At 44.1% G+C, this 22,056-nt stretch overlaps 1 protein-coding gene across 3 annotated transcripts in view; it reads right to left on the bottom strand.

The window, feature by feature from the left end:
- Positions 1–22,056, bottom strand: part of IFT81 (intraflagellar transport 81) — a 164,878-nt gene that overhangs the window by 108,278 nt on the left and 34,544 nt on the right. For all 3 annotated transcript variants that reach the window (XM_010841349.1, XM_010841351.1, XM_010841350.1), the window contains exon 2: positions 3,665–3,914. The gene's annotated coding sequence lies outside the window, so the exon portion shown is untranslated. The remainder of the gene's footprint in view (positions 1–3,664; positions 3,915–22,056) is intronic.

Raw genomic sequence — 22,056 nt, 5'->3', positions numbered from 1 at the left:
ACTCTTTGCGACCCCATGAATCACAGCACGCCAGGCCTCCCTGTCCATCACCAACTCCCAGAGTCCACCCAAACCCATGTCCATCGAGTTGGTGATGCCATTCAGCCATCTCATCCTCTGTCGTCCCCTTCTCCTCCTGCCCCCAATCCCTTCCAGCATCGGGGTCTTTTCCAATGAGTCAACTCTTCGCATGAGGTGGCCAAAATATTGGAGTTTCAGCTTTATCATCAGTCCTTCCAAGGAACACCCAGGACTGATCTCCTTTAGAACAGACTGGTTGGATCTCCTTGCAGTCCAAGGGACTCTCAAGAGTCTTCTCCAACACCACAGTTCAAAAGCATCAATTCCTTGACACTCAGCTTTCTTCACAGTCCAACTCTCACATCCATACATGGCCACTGGAAAAACCATAGCCTTGACTAGATGGACCTTTGTTGGCAAAGTAATGTCTCTGCTTTTGAATATGCTATCTAGGTTGGTCATAACTTTCCTTCCAAGGAGTAAGCATCTTTTAATTTCATGGCTGCAATCACCATCTGCAGTGATTTGGGAGCCCAAAAAAATAAAGTCTGACACTGTTTCCACTGCTTCCCCATCCATTTCCCATGAAGTGATGGGACCAGATGCCATGATCTTAGTTTTCTGAATGTTGAGCTTTAAGCCAACTTTTTCACTCTCCTCTTTCACCTTCATCAAGAGGCCCTTTAGTTCCTCATCACTTTCTGCCATAAGGGTGGTGTCATCTGCATATCTGAGGTTATTGATATTTCTCCTGGAAATCTTGATTCCAGCTTGTGCTTCTTCCAGCCCAGCGTTTCTCATGATGTACTCTGCATAGAAGTTAAATAAGCAGGGTGACAATATACAGCCTTGACGTACTCCTTTTCCTATTTGGAACCAGTCTGTTGTTCCATGTCCTGTTCTAACTGTTGCTTCTTGACCTGCATATAGGTTTCTCAAGAGGCAGGTCAGGTAGTCTGGTATTCCCATCTGTTTCAGAATTTTCCACAGTTTATTGTGATCCACACAGTCAAAGGCTTTGGCATAGTCAATAAAGCAGAAATAGATGTTTTTCTGGAACTCTCTTGCTTTCTCCATGATCCAGCAGATGTTGGCAATTTGGTCTCTGGTTCCTCTGCCTTTTCTAAAACCAGCTTGAACATCTGGAAGTTCACGGTTCACACATTGCTGAAGCGTGGCTTGGAGAATTTTGAGCATTACTTTACTAGTGTGTGAGATGAGTGCAATTGTGTGGTAGTTTGAGCATTCTTTGGCATTGCCTTTCTTTGGGATTGGAATGAAACTGACCTTTTCCAGTCCTGTGGCCACTGCTGAGTTTTCCAAATTTGCTGACATATTGAGTGCAGCACTGTCACAGCATCATCTTTCAGGATCTGAAATAGCTCAACTGGAATTCCATCACCTCCTCTAGCTTTGTTCGTAGTGATGCTCCCTAAGGCCCACTTGACTTCACATCCCAGGATGTCTGGCTCTAGGTCAGTGATCACACCATCGTGATTATCTGGGTCATGAAGATCTTTTTTGTACAGTTCTTCTGTGTATTCTTGCCACCTCTTCTTAAAATCTTCTGCTTCTGTCAGGTCCATACCAGTTCTGTCCTTTATTGAGCCCATCTTTGCATGAAATGTTCCCTTGGTATCTCTAATTTTCATGAAGAGATCTCTAGTCTTTCCCATTCTGTTGTTTTCCTCTATTTCTTTGCATTGATCGCTGAGGAAGGCTTTCTTATCTCTCCTTGCTATTCTTTGGAACTCTGCATTCAGATGCTTATATCTTTCCTTTTCTGCTTTGCTTTTTGCTTCTCTTCTTTTCACAGCTATTTATAAGGCCTCCTCAGACAGCCATTTTGCTTTTTTGCATTTCTTTTCCTTACATCCTTTCAAACTTCAGCTGACAGAAATAAGCACTACTCCCTACATAGTTTTTCCACCTTTGCCTTCAGTTAATGCTGCTTTTTCTGCCTAGGGCTGTTTTCCCTTTCCCCCATCTCCAGAGGTGCAAAACCTTACCATTTTTCAAGCCCTGTTCAAGGCCAGGCAAGAATACTGGAGTGGGTTGCCATTTTCTTCTCCAGGGGATCTTCCCAACCCAGAGATCAAATTCAAGTCTCCTGCATTGGCAGATGGATTCTTTACCTCTGAGCCACCAGGAAGCCCATCTGAAGACATATCTGTGCCTAATTCTATCTTTGAATATGGCATATAAAACAGCGACTTCTTCCACTAGAATGAATTTGTTCACAGGCCCAAGGCCAGAAAATAAGCATAAGCCTAAACAAGATGGTAGTGAGGAAGATTATAACTTTTTAAAATTGATTATCTGATTATTTAATGGCTGAAACAACTTAACCATGGCTTCTAGTGTTTCTTGCATGCAGACATCATGTGTTTAGTATGGGGGAAAGTGGTAGAAATTTGCAGACAGGCAGTTTTTTAGAGTAGCAGTTTTAAAAAATGAATGTAACAGTGAACTGCCAAAAAAAAGAAATAAGGAAAAAGATATTTCAGTGTTCCCTAATAGTTTTTAACCATGAAATGAAGAGATGCTAATTTACTTAAGACATTAGTTGGAGCTGCATGCATCTTGCTCTGAAACAGATTTTTTAAATTGGGTAGGTAGAGTTGGATACTTAGAAAACATCAAAATGTACAAGTATCATCATTTTCTCATAATTAAGATAAAATTATGAGTAAATGATTGTATTATTTTTGAAAAATAAGCCAAAAGATGGTTAAAAAAAAAAAAAGGATAACCAATGTGGTTTAAATTTTTAAGGTTTCCTTTAAGCTATAAAAGGAAAACCTTTAGAGAAATAAAAATCCACACTGGAGATGCAAATTTTCCACTGTGTATTTTAAGTAAAAGTTCACGTCACAACCTCCACACATGGATATACTCAATTTTTCATTCTTTAGAAATTATATATATGTAAAAATTGTATGTATATAAAACATAACACATACACACATATATTTTTTTTTCCCCTTCCAAAACCCAAAATACTAGGATAAACACATAAAACGTTACTAGGAGAGGAAAAGAAACCAGTTGATTTTCACTCCTAGCTGCCCACCAGCTTTCAGATGGTCACCCGCTAAGGACAAAGATGTACTGAATAGGTAGGTTGTCTATGCCCAGTGGGTTCTCCGCTCTAAAATTAGCAAAAGCAATTACTCTCCCTGTTCCAGCGGAAAGTCGCCTCACTAATTCACAAGCACTCACCCACATAAGAACCCGAGGGGGTGGGGGAGAATTAAAACCAGGACGTGCGTTTATCTGGCACAACTCGGGACAGAATCAGCGCTGTCCGGGTCCCAGGCTGGCACGAGCCTCCTAAGATTCCCCAAAATAGTTCCCCCGCCGCTTCCCGCCCCTGGGGCTCGGGAGAGGGGACAGAAGATCCCATGTCTGACCCAGGCACCTCGCGAGGGCTGCTCTGGGCTCCCCTACGGTTCATCTTGTTGGGGAGCCGCCTGGATCACTGCGAGGCCCCACAGGAGCTGACCCCCGAAGTGGGGGGTTTAACTGCTGCGACCCCCTCCACTCTCGAGGTGCCGCACTGGAAAGCGAAAGGGAAGGGGGAGGAAGTTCTCTCCTATTCCGGGGTTCAGGGGAGTTTCCGACCGCGACTTCGCGACGTTACCTCAAATTCTCCTCACGAAACCACTTTACCCCCACACGAGGCATCCAGGCTCTAGTGGGTTCCTAGAGACGAGCTCCTTGGCAACGGTTGCTAGGCCGTGGACACGTCACTTCCGGAGGGGAGGGTTGGCGCGTTTCCGCGAGGCCCTTGGCGGGCGCGCGCAGTGAAGCCGAAGCTCCGGATGCGAAATGCGGAGAGTGCGGGGCCCAAGTTCAAAGCGTTTCGCAGGTTCTGAGCCACTGCAGACAGCCTAGAGAATTAGGAGTTGTTACGGTGGCAATAAACTTTCGCAAATGTCCTGCAGTTTGCAGTTTACGAAATACTCTTTTCATTATTATTATGTTGTTTAGTCCATAAGTCTTGCGGACTCTGCAATCCTATGGACTGGACCCTATGGACTGCGACCCTATGGACAGGCTCTGTCCATGGCATTTCCCAGACAAGAATCCTGGAGTGGGTTGCCATCGCCTTCTCCAGGGTATCTTCCCGACCCAGGGATCGAACCAGCGTCTCCTCATTGGCAGGCAGGGTCTTTATCCCTGAAGCATCAGGGAAGCCCCTCTTCATTACTAACCCATTTTAAATTCCTGTGCCCTTTCCCTCTCTCCTCCTTCCCTCTTTCCTGCCTTCCCTCCTTCCTTCACCAAACATCTGGTGATGACTTCTTTGAGGCAGGGCCAGCAGGATTTGGGTTGAGGAAGCATTTGGCCTGGGCTTCAAATTTAGATTTTTGACATAAATATCTCCGAATTGGGTTATACATGGAATAATTGTAGAGTCTCCGGTGGGATTAACAAAAGACACATTCATCATAGAGATTTCTGCTTCTTTGTCACATTATTGGGCCACATAGCCTGTATTGGGAATTAATTTTTTTCTTCCACAATTTAATATGGAGAGAAACCAAAAAAAAAAAAAAGTAAATGGCCTAAGGCTCTTTGGTTTCTGAGAGCCTATTTTTAGGCCCCTGCAGAAATGAATAAAGTCCTCCTTACCTTTCCAAGGAGTTCACATTCTATGAGATAGGGGAGAGGAGATCTTAATGCCCAGATCACAGAGGAGGCCAGGAAGTCTACAGAAGCAGACAGAACCCTAGGATTTTACTAACTGGTGTTAGGAAAGAACTTAGTTGGTGAATGGTATTTTGAACTGCGCCTATCAGAATGGATACCACTGTACTTTGTGATGTCAGCTGGCAGTGAAGAAATGAGAAGAAGAAGGAAAAAAATGAAACTCCTCACCCTCTGAAAACTTAATAGCCCGCTCAAACATCTTGGAAGAAACCAACTACGGATTTAGCATCAGACTTACAAAATAAAGCAAAACAAAACAAATTCCATATTAGGCATCTCCTGTATGCCCTGCTCTGTGCTGGCTTCTGGGAATGCAATGGAGGGCAGGGAATTACCTGGCCCCTGACTTCATGGAGCTGACAGTCTATGCAGGAAGAGTGACAGTTAAATGGGCAACACCAATACAACAACAATAAATGCTATAAAGAAGGATCCAATGATGGGAGAGTCCAGATGAAGGGTCTCGAGTTTATTTGGAGCTGAAGGGATTGTACTGTCAGGAGAGGTTCCATCAGACAAAAAGATGTTTAAGGGTCAGTAAAAAGTAGCCAAACAAGAAAGGGGAGAGGTTTTTTTGGGCAGAGGGAACAGAACATTCCAAGATGGGTACATCACTGGCTGCAGGGCGCTTGGAGAGAAATTAAAGACAGGTCCCAGCTCACAGATGCTCAAGACTAGTTAAAGAAGGCAACACTGAAAACCTTGAAAAGTTAATTCTGGACAGTTAACCTTGAAAAGTTAACTCTGGATGGTAAACAACAATAAAAGATGCATGCCATTGTCATGTCTTTGCGACCCCACGGACTATTGCCCTCCAGGCTCCTCTGTCCGTGAAATTTCCCAGGCAAGAATACTGGAGTGGGTTGCCATTTTCTTCTCCAGAGGATCTTTCCACCCCAGGAATCGAACCCATGTCTCCTGCACCTCCTGCACTGGCAGGTAGATTCTTTTACCACTGCACCACCTGAGAAGCCCAAAAGATGCATACAAGGGATGATGTGATTACTTGACCCTATTGGGTATGTTAGGAGATTTTCCTGGCTACCTGAATTTGGAGCTTGGATTGCCATTGTATGGCTTCACTTGAGATTTCATTTCCTCATCTATAAAATGTGGCCATATAATTCTTTCCTAAAAGGGTTGATGTGAAGATTAAGTGAGTTGATATGGGTTTTGAGATTAGAACAGTGCCTGACATTAGAAGAGATAAGTACATGCATGCATGCTCAGTTGCTCAGTCGTGTCCAACTCTTTGCAACCCCATGGACTGAAGCCTACCAGGCTCCTCTGTCCATGGGATCATCCCGGCAAGAATACTGGAGTGGATTGCCATTTCCTTCTGGGTTGGATCTTCCCAACCCAGAGGTCGAACTAGAGGTTCCTACATTGACAGGTGGATTCCTTACCACTGTGCCACCTGGGAAGCCCAAGATAAAGACATCTTACCACCCCCCACCAATTTTTTTTTTTTTTAAAGATACCCTATATGTGAGACAGCAAAAGAGACACAGATGTATAGAACAGTCTTTTGGACTCTGTGGGAGAAGGCGAGGGTGGGATGATTTGGGAGAATGGCATTGAAACATGTACATTATCATATGTGAAACGAACCACCAGTCCAGGTTCGATGCATGATATAGGGTGCTCAGGGCTGGTGCACTGGGATGACCCAGAGGGACGGTATGGGGAGGGAGGTGGGAGGGGAGTTCAGGATGGGGAACACATGTACACCCGTGGTGGATTCATGTCAATGTACGGCAAAACCACTACAATATTGTAAAGTAATCAGCCTCCAATTAAATAAATTTTTTTTTAATTTAAAAAAATAAATAAAAGATACAGTTAGATTTGCTCCTTCTATAGTCTACGGATGTAGGCTATACAAAGATGAGTGACTTTTCCAGTAGTTTTTAGTTCCTTCTCTGCCTACTGCTGCTATTATGAAAACACTATACATGTCAGTTATAAGAATGCAATCCTGGGCTTCCCTGGTACCTCAGTGGTAAAGAATCTTGCCTGCCAATGCAGGAGATACGGGTTTGGTCCCTGGTCCAGGAAGATCCCACATGCTTCAGGGCAAGTAAACCTGTGTGCCATAACTACTGAACCTGTGCTCCAGAGCCCAGGGACCATAACTACTGAAGCCAACAGGTCCTAGAGCCTGTGCTTCGCAACAAGAGAAGCCACCCCCATGAGAAACCCTCGTACCAGGCTTGCCACAACTTGAGAAAAGCCCACGTGGCAACAAAAACCCAGCCCAGCCAGTAAATAAAGAAATAAAGTGATATTTAAAAAGAATGCAATCCTGTGTAAATTCAAGTGAGCAATGGAATCTACTCTTTGTACTCAAACTTGAATTGATTTTATGCTTAATGTGATTGCTTTGAAACACAGGAAAGAATTTGAAGCCAGTCTGCATGCTGCCTGGGATCCATATACTGGGAAGTTATTATTCCAACTAGAAGCAAAGAAGACAGGCATAGAGCGGCCTTGAACATGTTGGGTCCCCGCCTATCTATCAGGCCCACACACAGGACAAAGGAAGATTTTGCAACCATCCTTTGATTCATTTAAGATAAAAAGATTCACTGAGGGATCCAAGAAGAACCTATCAGCAATAATTTCACAACTATGAAGGCATTGCTGATTATATCCCAAGTTAAGCCACCCACATGTATTCTTTTTTTCCCCTTAGGTTCTATATTGAGTCTTCCCTGTAAAGAAGATGCCACTTGGCTGAACTATAGTTGACATTTTTAATAAGTGAAAGGAAGTCCCAGTCACATGAGACAGCCTCTCTGAGAGATTCCTGCTCCTACCCTGACCCTCTCTCTTTTTAATAGCTTATTAAGATAAAGCCCACATACATACAATCCACTCATTTAAGTATACGATTCCATTGCTTTTACCATATTTGCAAAGTTGTGCAACCATTACCGCTATCCAACCCCAAAACATTTTCACTGTCCCTGAAAGAAACCCCATTCTCTTTAGCCATTATCTCCCAGTTTGCAATTAAAAAAAAAAACAACCCACCACTTCTCAGCCCCTGGAAACCATCCATCTGCTTTCCTTCTCTATGGATTTGTCTTTTCTGGACATTTCATATAAATGGAACCATAAAGTATGTGGTTCTTTGTGTCCGGTTTCTTTCACTTAGTTGCAGTATTTTCAAGGTTCATCCATATTGCAGCAAATATCAGTACTTCCATTCTATGGCAGAATAACATTTCATGGTATGGATTTTTGTTCATCTGTTTATCTATTAATAGACATTTGGATTGTTTCCACTTTTTGGCTACAATAAACAGTGTTGCTATGAACATGTATGTACATACCTCCACTCTCATGGATAAAGCACTTCCATTGGCTAAATCAGGTAAGCAGTGTATGCACATCGGGGACATGGGTTAATGAAGGGGTGGCCTTTCTTGGATTTGTCTTTTCCTTTCAATTATTGTTAATTTTGGCCTCTTGGTTGCTCGTTGTTGCAGACTATAGGACCCAAGGTGTAGATTCTTTAGAGTTTTTGGTTGTAAAACAGACTGTTGTTGAAACCTACTCTTCCCTTGCTATCAAAGCACTAAAATTCCCAATCTGCTTCTCAAAGTCCCCTAATAAGAAAATGCTATTATTTGGTATTATCACCAGCCTCCAGTGGAGGAGAAGGTGGGAAGAAGTGTGGAGGAGATGAGAGAGAAACTGGAAGCTGCCCCTTCTAGCTCCCTTATTTAACCTAGATACTACAAGGTCCATCAACAGTTATGCACCTCTGCTCTGGTTATTCAGAGGGGGAAAAAATCACTCTTAGTCAAGTGCCTTTTCAAGACTGAGTTTAATATTAAATTAAAAATAAGGAGATTGGTCATTATTTCATGTAATTGTGAAGTCCAAGGAAGTTACTACCATCAGGTATGGCTTGATCTAGGAGCTCAATGATGTCATCTTAACTTTCTTTCTCACTCTGTCTTAACTGTTTCTCATTCCCACTTTTCTCTGAATGGGCTGTTAGTAGCAAGAGGCTTACATTCTTCAAACCTAGCAACCTCAATAAAAGAATCTTTAGGGGAATTCCCTGGTCTTCTCATTGCCACGGACCCAGATTTGATCTCTGGTCGGCGAACTAAGATCCCACAAGCCATTCCCCCACAAGTCACATAGTGTGGTAGGGGAGAAAAAAAAAAAAGGAGGATCTTTGCTTCCATGGTTCCAGAAAATTCCCAGGGCAAACTCTCAATGGTCTTAAGTGTGTCTGATCATTCTTGAATCAGTTGTTATGGCTCTGATAAACATAGTAATAGATGGGGTAAGGGCAGTTTCCCAAAAGAAAGGGCTGGATTTTCTTACCAGAGGTATAGATACTGTTCAAACAAGAACAACAGATGTCCTGTTCAGGTGGTCTGGGAAGGTGGTTAAATCTTAAAAGCTGGGTAAGCACAACCAGAAGAGGAAGAAATGAGTCTGTACTTATTGTGGGGTGTTTGTGTATCAGTGTAAACCTTCTCCCTGATTTCCTTCCAACAAATTATCTTCCTTCAATGCAAGCTTCCAGCATGGGCCAAATGAGATCTTGGGATAACAGCAGACCCTCAACATCCCCATAAAAATCTGACAATGCTATGAACTTAATGTCTCCAGCCCCTTCTCATTTCAGAACTTTCCAACAAGAACTTTCCTGTGCAGAGTACAGGGAAGCCAAGCCAATTTTCTGTTTTGGGTATTAAATTTAGACCTTTCATTCTGACCATAAGATATTTCTGGATTCTTCATGAGTATTCAGTGAATGCCAGTTTTCAAGATGCTATCCCATCTGGGGCTACTCTGCATACTGCCCACTTTATCTCATTCTCTTAAACCAGAGAAAAATGACCCAGACACAGGAACAAATTCGGAAGTGGGGTATTCTGTTATCCATTAATGTTATCCATTTAATGCCTTTGCCATCTAGGTTATTTGGAGATGAAAGAAATTAAAATTAAATGGAAACCTATTCAGTTTTGCAGAGAGGCTAAATTGTCTCTGCTCTGGCAATTTAATCTTGTGGGTATGTTTAGTAGCAGAATGTGCTTTCCTGAAAGGTTAAAAGGTAAATCATATGTGAAACATTAAACTGAATGGATGAGATTCCAGAGATCTTATTAAGTGCATGCCTGGTACGACATTTTTGTCACATGGTTTTTTTAAAATGGGTTTTGTGAGATTAATGGGGAATGCAGAGAAGCCAAAATAATATGCAATTCATATTAGTTCCTTGGTTATAATTATGGCTTGAAATATAGAATGCACCTAACATTCTTACTGGGCTCAAATAATAAGTATAGCATCACTTATTGAGTGCTTACTGTATGTTAGGAACTTTGTTAAATAATTCATGTATGTGTCAGAATTTATTAAAATATTAATTTATGTGTGTACTCCTTCTGTTTCCCCTCCTCTTGAAACAATCTGCATCACCTTGAGTTTTACAGGCCAAAATTAGAAGTTGCCCTTACATCTTTCATAAAGGTCTGAAGTCTTTAGGGGAGCTTATACTGGTTGTCCTCAGGGTGAGTGCAGACAGGGAAGTTCAGAGTAAGAACAGAGAAGAGAGATGCTGAGAAGATTGGGAAAGCAGCACAGGTGGTAGGTTTGGGGTAGCTCTTAAGAAGGTGGAAATACCCGCAAGGAGGCCACTTCATCCATCTGGTGGCTTCCAGTGTGACCTAAGCTTACTTTGTCCCAGGTCTTACATGGAAGCATCAATTCCATTGGACCTAAAAGGACCAGGCACCCCAGGATGATGGGTGGGTGACCTCACAGTAAGTCACCGTGATGTGCCATTGACAAAAGACTATGAGTGATTCCCCGAGGCTTTTGTCACGGCAAAAAACCCAGAACCTTGGCATCCCCCAGGAACTGTGTGAGGCAGAGAAACTCAGCACTGACAGAATGGGGGCTCAGAGTTGGATTTCAGCTGATTATCAAACAACATACTTCCTCCAACAAATCTGAGACGTGAACTAAAATGGGTGACCTCTGTATCAGTCAGTTCCCTGGCAGGATAAAGATGGCACATTCTGGGCAATGGTGGAGAGCTTAACAAAGGACTATTTATAAAGGTGTGGGCAGGGTTTAGGGAAACCAACAAGCATCCAGCAACAAAGGCAGTCATGCGTCCCTAAGCCTGAAGCAGCGAGAGAAGGGACCAGGTACCAGAAGCCCAACCCGGCCCCTGTGGGGGTAAGGTTGCTCAAGAGGAGCAACCTCTAGGTGCAGCCAGTCTTGGCCTCAGTCTCCTCCCACCCTCTGATCTCCTGCTTGGCCTCCTGTTGGCTAAACCTGACAGGGAACCAAAGGAGCAGGCAACCACTTGAGATTATCCATGTAGACTGGCCTTCCAAGGGAGAAAATGGCAGGGTGGAGATCTGGAGGGGCAGATGGACTGAATTATAAAGCAAATTATACAATCAAAATGATGGGCAGAAAGGCCTTGTCAGGTCAACCAAATCACCTCCACATGGCCAAGCTGCCCTGATTCTCCAGCTGAAGTTCCAGGCATCTCCTTGAGTTAGGTCTAATTTCATTTCTGCACACTGCCCACACCCACATCATCTCATTTAACCTTCATGATAGATTTGCAAGGACAGTATTGCTTTTTCCATTGTTTTTAAAATTTTATTTTATTTTTAAACTTTACATAATTGTATTAGTTTTGCCAAATATCAAAATGAATCCGCCACAGGTATACATGTGTTCCCCGTCCTGAACCCTCCTCCCTCCTCCCCCCCCATACCATCCCTCTGGGTCGTCCCAGTGCACTAGCCCCAAGCATCCAGTATCGTGCATAGAACCTGGACTGGCAACTCGTTTCTTACATGATATTTTATATGTTTCAATGTCATTGTCCCAAATCTTCCCACCCTCTCCCTCTCCCACAGAGTCCATTGTAACGAAGGAAACTGAGTCCTGGAGAGTTAATAGAAGGCCCAAGGTCACACAAGATTCGAACACCAGTCTGCTTGATCCCAAAGCCATTGTTACCAGCCTGGCTAAACTGGCTCAAAACCAGATCAGTGGAGTCTGGAAGAAGGACCATAAATCACACTGATGAGGCAAAATGATTTTTTGTGTGAGGCAAAGGGATTTTCTGTGTGGGAGGGCCAGGGTTAACACGCTGTCTGGCTTTCTCTGCCTATGAGGGCTTTGCCAAGGAAGTTCTTTTCTTTCCCAGGTAGGGCTAATGGTTTGAAATCCAAGCACTTATCCTGGAATCAAAGAGAGAGAGAAGATGGAGGGAAAATGCTTGGCTGATGATGGGAAAAAAGTATATTTTCATTTCAGATGCCTTTCAAGTTCTTTTTTTCCCAGCTGAGTGTTGGTGTATTTATAGAATTCAGGGGGAGTATTTAAGGGTAATCAGCAGTGAAGCTGCATTTTGGGCCATCAGAAAGCTCAGAATCATGCAGGAAAACGTTGATGGGAGGGGACAAGAAAAGGCCAGGAGCAGCAGGGCATGAAGCTTCTTCATGTTGCCAAGACCTTTTCTCCTTTCTGGGCTGATGACATCAAATCAAGGTCTATAAGAGTGCTACAGATGAAATTATAGAATCAAAATGACAGGCAAATGGATGGATGGCTAAAGAACTGGTGGTATAACCACACAGCAGAATATTATTCAGCCACAACAAGAAATGAAGTATGGATACAGGTTGCAACAGGGATGAACCCTGAAAACACTTTCAGTGAAAGAAGCTAGAGACACCAAAGGCCACCTATTGTATGACTCCATTTATACAGAATATCTAGAGAAGGCAAACCTGTAGAGACACTATGCAGGCTGGTGATCACCAGGGGCTGGGAACTAGAGAGATTGTGGAGCAACTGCTTCTTGGGGACAGGATTTCCTTTGGGGTGATGGAAATCTGGAAACAGACCAGGGTAGTGGTTGCACAATATTGTGAATGTACCAAATGCTGCTGTGTTTTCCCTTTAAAAAGGTTAGTTTTATGTTACACGGATCTCACTTCAATTTTTTAAAGAAAATGATGGGCAGTTAGGCCCTTAGGAGGTCACCCTACATCTTCCAAGCTGTTTGCTCTCAATGGCTGAAGTCTCAGGTGCTGCCTGGTATAAGGTCTGATTTCACACTAGACTTCCCTTCTTTCTCTGCTCTTCTGACCACTGGTTTCCGTTCAGTTGCTCAGACACACCAAACCTGTCCCCGTCTCAAGACCTTTGCGCCTGGTTGTTCTTTCCCCAGATCTTCACCAGCCTGGCTCTTTCTCCCCATCCAGATCACAGCTCAGATGTTAGATTTTCAGGGAGGCCTTTTCTGATGCCGTTACTTAAAGTGATACATCTATGGGTCATTTTCTTTCACTGTGTTTTTCAGACTGTCGGTTATGGCCCATTACTAGTGGGTATTGAAATCAGTTTAATGGGTCTTTTTTTTTTTTTTTTAAGAAAGGGGGATGCCCAGCTCTTTAAAAAAAAAAAAAATTTATTTTTGGCTGCGCTGGGTCTTTGTGGCTGTGCGGGCCTTCTCTAGTTGCAGAGAGCAGGGAGTTACTCTTAGTTGCAGTGAGCGGGCTTCTTGTTGCAGTGGCTTCTCCTGTTGCAAAGCATGGGCACTAGGGCGTGTGGGCTTCAGTAGTTGCGGCACACAGGCTCAGTAGTTGCGGTTCCTGGGCTCAAGCGCTTAGGTTCAGTAGTTGTTGCACATGGGCTTAGCCGCCCCGGGGCATGTGGTATCTTATCTGACCAGGGGTGGAATGGGTGTCCCCTGCACGGTGAGGCAGATTCTTAACCACTGGACCACCAGGTAAACCTGGGTTAATGGGTCTTGATTAAAATTTTAAAAAACTGAAATGAAGTGAAATAGAACATATCACACAGAACAAGGGCAAATGCTTCTTTGGTCAGAAATATTACTTGCTGCATAACAAACCAGTCCAAATTTATTGGCTTAAAAACAACACCTTTCCCCCCGACAAGTCTGTGAGTCAGCTGGGCTCAGCTGGGCAGTTCTTCTGCTCCGTGTAGTATCTCCTGGGGTCACCATGTTACTGAGTTCAGCTGGGAGGGGGCTGGAACATCCAAGATGGTTTACATTCCTTCTGAGGCCTCAGTACTGGCTACCATTTCTCCCTCAAGTGGACTTTCTCTTTCTCCTTGTGGTCCCTCACCATTCAGTGGTCTAACCTGGGCTTCTTCACATGGCAGTTGTATAGTAGGGGCATAAAGGTGAAAGCCACCCGGCCTCTTAAAGCTGAGGCCCAGAACAAGTACAGTGTCATTTCCATCACATTCTATTGGTCAAAGCTTAGTCACAGGACCCTATTAGGTGCAGAGTCCTGACCACTGGCCTACCAGGGAATTCTCTAGACTCCACCTTTTGACTCAGGAGTGGCATGTGCATACCAGGAATGATGTTCGCCAGATTCCTGGTAGACATCTTCACAGACAATCTACCACAACTATGTGAAAGTTTTATTTCAGCTTAGTAAACGTGCATGTGTGTTCATTGGGTGACACAATAAACATATTTCTTACTGTGAGTCACGGTCAAAAGGTTTAAAAAAACACACTCTGGGACTTCCCTGGTGGTCCAGTGGTTAAGAATCCGCCTTCCAGTGCAGGCGACTTGGGTTCGATCCCTGGTCAGGGGACTAAGATCCCTCATGCCATAGAGCAATGAGGCCTGCATGCTGCAACTACTGGGCCCAACTGCTCTGGAACCCACGCGCCACAACTAGAGAGAAGCCCTCATGCCACAACTAAGATCTGACGCAGCCAAATAAGTAAATACATATATTTTAAAACTCCACGCTTCTCCACATTCATTTTTTTAAATATCTTCTATAGCACTTGGTACTCTCAGAATTTAATTTACTTTACTACATATCTCTCCCATTAGAATATAAGCTCTCTGAGGGCAGGGACCTTGTCTGTCTTGTTCACCATTATATCCCCAGTACCTATCAAGGCCTGGCTCTTAATAGGTGCTTAATAAGCATCTGTTGTTGAATAATAATAAGTTATCATTTACTGGGTGCTGAGCATTTAAAAGAACTATGTCACTTAATTTGTTTAATGCACTTGAGCTGCTATTGTGTGCTGGTGAAACAACAGTGAACAAAATAGATAATAATTGCTGCCACATGAAGTTTACATTACACTATGATACTAGAATACTATCAAGTAGATTTGTTGATATTATTTTGACAGATAAGGAAACTGAGAGTCAGAGAAGTCAGTCAGTTTACCCAAGGTCACACAGCTAATAATTTCACCCTGACACCGGGCTCTTCTCCACTCAGCCACAGATGTTGGGTTTTGCCCAGAGATCGGCCTACGTGGTTACAGATCTCAATTCCTGCAATTGCTTCTCTGAAGGATTAGACTTCTTTCCGGGAATCAGGCACAGGGCAGTGGGAAGAGGCAAGTCCCATGACCTCAGAGTCCCTGCCTACCCCACTCCCTGCCCTCCCCATTCCGTGACGATGTCTCACACCTGGGGTGTTGCAGATCTGAGCCACAGGTCTCAGTCACCCCCCACTGTCTTATCGGCATGTGACATCCCCAAGTGGCTGGGGACTGCAGGCCTGGCAAAGAATGCAGCCTGAACAAAAATAAACCTGCCACATTCCTTGGCAGCCCCCTGCCCCTTCCCGCTCTCCAGCCATCCATCCTCACTGCAGAGCTTGCCAGGGAAGGCTGAGAGAGAGCAGGGTGGAGGAAGTGCTGCGGCAGCCCAACCCTGAGAAAGAGAGGGAGAGGGGAAGAGAGGAAGAGAAAGAAAGAGAGAGATCACCTTATATGGGAACGTGCGCAGACAATATGTGGCAATGGCTTAGAGGGCAGCAGAGGTCAGATACCAGACAGATGGAAGAAATTAAACATGGGACAGAGCGTGTTCCTGAGCCCTGAAAACAGCTCTTGTTTCACAGCAAGTTCGCACAAAACCTGGCCCGTTTTCCTTTTTTGCCTAAGCCAAGCAAGATGTGCGTCCTAAACTCTACATGACTTTGAGTCAGGCCCGTGACTCTGGCTGGCTGAGGTCTCAATCCTCTCAAGTCATTTCTTTGACGAACAGAAATTCCTCTTTGGAAAAAAAAAGAAAAGACTGGGCTTATTTCCCAAGAGTTTCCAATATCTCTCCAAAGCACATAAATTAGCAGTTAATGAGTAAATACCCCTTCACTTTTCATTCATTCATTCATTCACTCATTCAACAAATACTGAGGACCAGTTATGCCCCATGCATTGAGCCAAGGTCTGAAAAGACTGTGTTGATGATGATGATAATTGTAAAAATAATAACATCAATAATAATAACAGTTACCATTTGTTGATCTGCACTCATCTGATAAGTATTTTAATTTATAATAATTTACTTAGTACCTTCCATGTTCTAGTCATTAGTGATACCGAATGTTGATCTTGAATCATCCGGTCCCTGCCATTGTGGAGTTTACAAGGGAGATGGCTGGATGGCATCACCAACTCGATGGACGTAAGTTTAAGTGAACTCTGGGAGTTGGTGATGGACAGGGAGGCCTGGTGTGCTGCGATTCATGGGGTCACAAAGAGTCGGACACAACTGAGCGACTGAACAGAACTGAACTGAGGGGAACAGAAATGACAGATATTGAACATATGATCCCACTGGATTCTTACAACAGCTTTTAGAATTAGCTACCCTTACCATCTCCATTGCATACAGGGTTTTCAGCCTCAGAGCTATGGACATTTGGGGTTGGATTATTCTTTGCTGTGTGTTTGTTGGGGAGACTGCTCTTTGCACTGTAGGATACTTCCCAATATCCCTGGCCTCTACCCAGGGCTTTCCAGATGGCGCTAGTGGTTAAAGAACCTGCCTGCCAGTGCAGGAGATGTAGGAGACACTGGTCAGGAGGATCCCTGGAGGTGGGCATAGCAACCCAATGCAGTATTCTTGCCTGGAGAATCCTATGGATGGAGGCGCTGACAGGTTGCAGTCCATGGGGTCGCACAGAGTCGGACACAACTGAAGCGACTTAGCATGCACACGCTGGCCTCTACCCACTAGACATCAGTAGCGATACTCACCCCCCTCCAGTTCCTCCAGTTGTAACAACCAAAAAACACCTCTAGACATTGTCAGATATTCCTGGGGGACAAATCACTTCGGTTGAGAATCACTTCTTTTTTTGAGAATCACTTTTTTCAACAGATGAGGAAGTAGAGACTCAGAGTGGGTTATAAAACTTCCTTAAGGTCATACCACTGGAGAGTAGGGCTTACACCCTGATCATTCTGATTCCAAAGCCCATGGGCCTAATCATTACAGTGCAAAACCCTGTTTCCTTGTTCTAACAGATGACTCTCGATTTATATGATTGTAGACTTCACTGGCTCATTTCACAAAATGGAAGTCATCTGTGTTCAGATCCCCTGAGAAGCAGGTGCTAAGATCTGCATAGATTTGCAAGAGACGTACTGAGGATTTATTTATTTATGCCTATGAAGGATAAAGGGGAAGGGAGGGAGGGTAGGCAAGAGACTGTTCAGATTGTGAGGCTGGTCTGATACCTTTGGCAGGAGAAGGGGATGGGAGGATAGGGTAGGAAGAGCCTTGGACAGCAGCACGGTTCTAAGAAAGTTTTGGCCATGCTCAGCGGGAGTTCCCCAGCCACAGTCAGCTGAAGAGGGATTCCAGGTCAGGCAGCAGTGAGGCTTCACTAGCACCGTCATTGTCTGGGAGCAGCCCCGGGGAGGTATGACCTTGGCATGAACTTGGTGGATCCAGAGGGGTAACTACTGCTGTCAGTCAACCATGCTCTTCAAAGCAGAGCTCTCCTGAAGGAGCTCTGAGCGGTGCGCTCCATGGCTGCCACGTCCTCAGAGAAGTGCTGCCCAGTAGCTACATTCTCCTTAAGACAAGGAGATTGAAAAGGCACTGGAGATGCAGTGGGTAACAATTCCAGCTGGGCATCCTTGAAGCAAAAGGGTTCCTTTTTCTCTGCAATGTCTTGAGCTTCTTGGTGAACTTCGAAGTCAGCCTCAACTTGGGTACCATCAGTGAGGAGGTAAAGAGTGCAGCCTTGAGGGTCCAGTTTGTAGTCTATGGATGTGAGCACTCTCTGAGCCTCAGTTTCCCCATCCACGTAATAGAATTAACTTGCCTTATCTCATAAGGTTCATGTGAGGATTCAACAGATGTTCACAGAATTGCTTCTCAAGAGAAGATGGAGCTCCTCCTGCACAAACTTTCTGTTTTGTACAGATATCTCCCTACTAGCCACCCTCTCATCCTTCCCACTAAGATTCATCTTGGCATCTACCCAAGAAACAAAAAACTAGCACCTCCAGGGCTAAGTCTGACAGATAGACTAGTTGTCTTTGGCTCACAGAATGCTAAACAAACAAACCAACATTGAGATATTTCAGGAAGAGAAGAGTCAAAACCAGTGACACTCAGTTCTATTCATTGGGACTGTCTGGATTTCTGGGTTCCATTGAAATTTTAGGAAATTGGGATATACTGTATGGCAGACTGGCTGAAGTTGAGAAGAGGCTGCCTCCTTCAGATGGGACGTGCACTGACCTGTTTGTCACAGTGCCCGTCACTTCCTACCATGAAGCTGCTGTCAGTTGCTGATTACCATCACCTTTGTGCTGCCGTTCTTCACAGAATGACATTCCTTCGTCTCATGCACCTATTGAAGCGGAGAGTGTAGGCGAGGAACCCTACGTTCTTTCTTGTACCTGCTCCTATATCAGTCACTTAAATCATCTTCTGCTGCCCGTAGCATCCAAGCTTACCTTTAAGCTTGTCATCCTTTTTTAGCCCTTCTCAAATCTTCTTCCTAAAATTGTCCCTGCAATTTTATAACAGGTCTCTACATTTTTATTTCCTTTCAGTTGGCAAAGCACTGTCATTCACTTCTAATAACCCAAGAGGCTCATATTTCCTCCATTTATTTAAGTGTAGTTTAAAAAAATACTTCTTTGTTTTAAAAAAAATTTTTTTTGGCTGTGCTGGGTCTTTGTTGCAGCACACAGGTTTTCTCTGGCTGCAGTGAGTGGAGGCTACTCTTCTCTATGGTGCGCTGGCTTCTCTGCAGTGGCTTCTCTTGTTGCAGGGCATGGGCTTTAGGGCATGTGGAGTTGTGGCCCACTCCCCAGAGCATGTGGGATCTTCCCAATCCAGAGATCGAACCCGTGTTCCCTGAATTGGCAGGTGGATCTTATCCACTGAACCACCAGGGAAGTCCTATTTTCTCCATTTTTGATAGGAGTTGTCTTAGAGGGGTGAAGGGCAGTGCCCAAGAACACAGCTGCTTAGTGGCAGAGCAAAGTCCTTCTGACTCTAAGTTTGATACTTTATCCATTACTTTAGGCTGCAAAGTGTTTTAGAGCTTTTAGTTGCAAAAGACAGAAAGTTTGCTGAAACCAGCTTAAGCAAGAAGACAAGTTATTAGCTCATGTAACTAATGAGCTAATCCAAATGAGCCATAGGCTTTAAGCATAACTGGATGTAGGAGCTCAAATGTTGTCCCAAGGACTCTGTCAATCCTTCTCCATTTCTCTTTATTGACGATTTACTGTGTTGCCTTTATTCTCAGGCAGCCATTCCACTCAAAACGGCAAGATAAGCTTCATCTGTTACTTTCCAATCCAATGGAAAAGGAGCTGCTTTTTTGAGACCAGCAGGGACAAACAGGAACTAAGTCTCATTGATCCTGATTGGCCTGATCTAGCCATGCACCCCTGAGCCAATCACTGGCCAGAGAAATGTGGTGTTTTGATTGACCACCTCCAAACAAGGGGGTGGGTTAGCTACAACCAAACAGAAGCTTCTGTTTGACAGTGGAGGAGAGATGCCCCAAAGGAAAAGCAGGTGCTGTTATCAGAAAGGAGATGAGTTCTAGACGGACAAAGAACCATGTTCATTACACCTAGGCTCTTCCCCACCAGTGACTCCTTCCCTCTAGCCTTCCTAATATGCATCAGTTTTCTTCTCTACTCCCACCTGCCCTGCCTTTTTCCTGGGTCATTCCCTTCCTCTCACTGGAAGGCCATCTTCAGACGCTCTTTCTTCATTCAAACTGACTTCAAGACCCAGGTAAAGCCTCACCTATTCAAGCATTCTGGGCTTCAGTGAAATTGTTCTTCTGGGAACTCCTAATACAGTGAGGATCTGAATGAAACATACACGCACTCAACTCCATAGCTGTTGAATGAATGAATGCAGAGATAATTTACATGAATTGCGATAATTAGAAAGCGGGGTCAAGACTAGAATGAAATAAACAAAAATGTTAGTGGTAGCTATTTTGATGGGTTATGGGTGATTCTGGCTTTTCTTAATTCCTTTCAGTATTTTCTACAATTAAGAAAAAGATGATGATAAAAGGCAGTAATGTGAGTCTGGTTTAAACATCTAGACTATAAGCACAGTGAAGGCAAGGACTAAGGGTTAATTCTGATACGCCTCCTAACTCCCCGCAACAGGGCACAGATAGTGTAAGAGCTAGTTGGAGCTCACTGGAAGCCATGTTAGTAATAACAGCAACAGGGCTTAGAGACTGTCCACTCCCTTCCCCAAAGCCAGTCCTCCTTTCCTCCTTCAGACTCTCCAAACCTCGATTTTATGCGGTGTCCTTTGCCTCTTCCTCACTGCCACGAGCTTCATGGAAGAAGATTCCAGCCCCAAGCCCTGCACTGATCAGTCCAACCCAGGGTTTCTCAACCTCAGCACTACTGACATTCAGAGGCAGGATAATTCTGCTAATGTTGAGTTGTTGCATGTGCCAACTTGGAGTTTACTTGTTGTATGAAGTAAAAACTTTCCTTAATGTTTAAGCATGTGAGTTGTGCTTTTCTGTTACAGCATCTTAACCAACCCAGGGGTCTGTTAAAGACACTGCACACGCATACAATAAAAGGCCCATCCAAAAAGTGATAATCTGGGGACTTCCCTGGTGGTCCAGTGATTAAGACTCTGTGCTTCCAGCACAGGGGGTGCAGGTTCCAACCCTGGTTAAGGAACTAAGATCCCACATGCGACGGGGTAAGGCCAAAAGGGTGGTTGAGGGTAAATATCAGAATCTGGAATTTGGGACAGGTGTATCACTTGATAGCCTCTTTTGAGTACCACTGCTGATCTAAAACAGTTTCTAGTGCCATGTGAAATTGCTGATAACCTGTAGAGATGCTGAGACAACGAGAGGAGCTTAATTTCTCTTGCAAAACGAGCAATATCTAGAGTTGAACCCACTAGGTCCCACCATATGAAAACTGCTGCAAAACACCAATGTCTATAGTTGTTAAGCTAATATTTTTGGGAGTCTACCAAACAGTCTCTCAGATGGTGCTTTTAAGTTAAGAAAATACTAAGCCAAATAACATAACCTCTAGACGCCTCAGTTTGCTAATCTGTAAGCTGGGGAGAACAAGAGGAGAATCCCCTGATACTGAGGATCAGAAAACATTTCCTGAACCATAAAGTAGGTAGTAAGTTCTCAATACTAAGCAGACAAGACATACAGCAAAGCTGTTTCTAGCACTGGAATGTTCTAAATTTCAGATGTGGTATGACCAAAATTTTCTGTTGATTAAATTTCTTATGCTTCTGAGGTTCTGCTTTCTCGTTTTTGTACTATGGCAAGACCTCATTCTGACTGTGCACTGAGGATAAAATGTGGCTCTTTGAAAAAGAGAAACATATTACTATTATTACTTCCCACAATTTTCTTGTCCCAGGTGGGACTATAGAAAGGCAAGCAAAACAGACTTGGAGGCAAAGACTCCACAGTTCACCGCTACCCTCTACTGGTCATTAGTGGTGCCACAGATGGATAAAGAGAAGAGGGTCCCAGAGCGACCCCAGGGAACTGAGGTTCAGAGAGGGAACCGAACTTGCCTGAGGGCACAGAGCTAGCCTTGGACAGAACACTAGGGACTCCTGATTCTTAGCCTTTTCCAAAGGGAGAAAAATGAGGACTAGAAACTCATTCATTATGCTTCAGTCTTGCTAGGTTCTCAGATTTTCTAGACAGTCTGGGATTTTTCTCTCCTGTTCTTCCCTCACCACCCAAACTGCTTGGAACTCCCAAGCTTTTCTTCATACCAAGGTGCCCTCCATTGGCCCTGAGGCTATGAGTCCTGTTGGATGCTGGATGCTTTACAAAAAATGATCTCAGATCCTTACAACTGCTTTGTAAGGTAGGCCAGGAAACTAAAGCTCAGAGAGGTTAAGACTCTTGCTCAAGGTCCAACAGCTGGTAAGAACAGGAACCGTGATCTCAACTCTCACGTGAGACCCCAAAGCCCGCAGTATGCCTGCCACAAAAA

The sequence above is a fragment of the Bison bison genome, unplaced genomic scaffold (assembly GCF_000754665.1).
Source record: "Bison bison bison isolate TAMUID 2011002044 unplaced genomic scaffold, Bison_UMD1.0 scf7180017864160, whole genome shotgun sequence".
Classification (NCBI taxonomy): domain Eukaryota; kingdom Metazoa; phylum Chordata; class Mammalia; order Artiodactyla; family Bovidae; genus Bison; species Bison bison.
The sequence above is the reverse complement of the archived record's forward strand: the minus strand, read 5'-3'. Positions and strand labels throughout refer to the sequence as shown.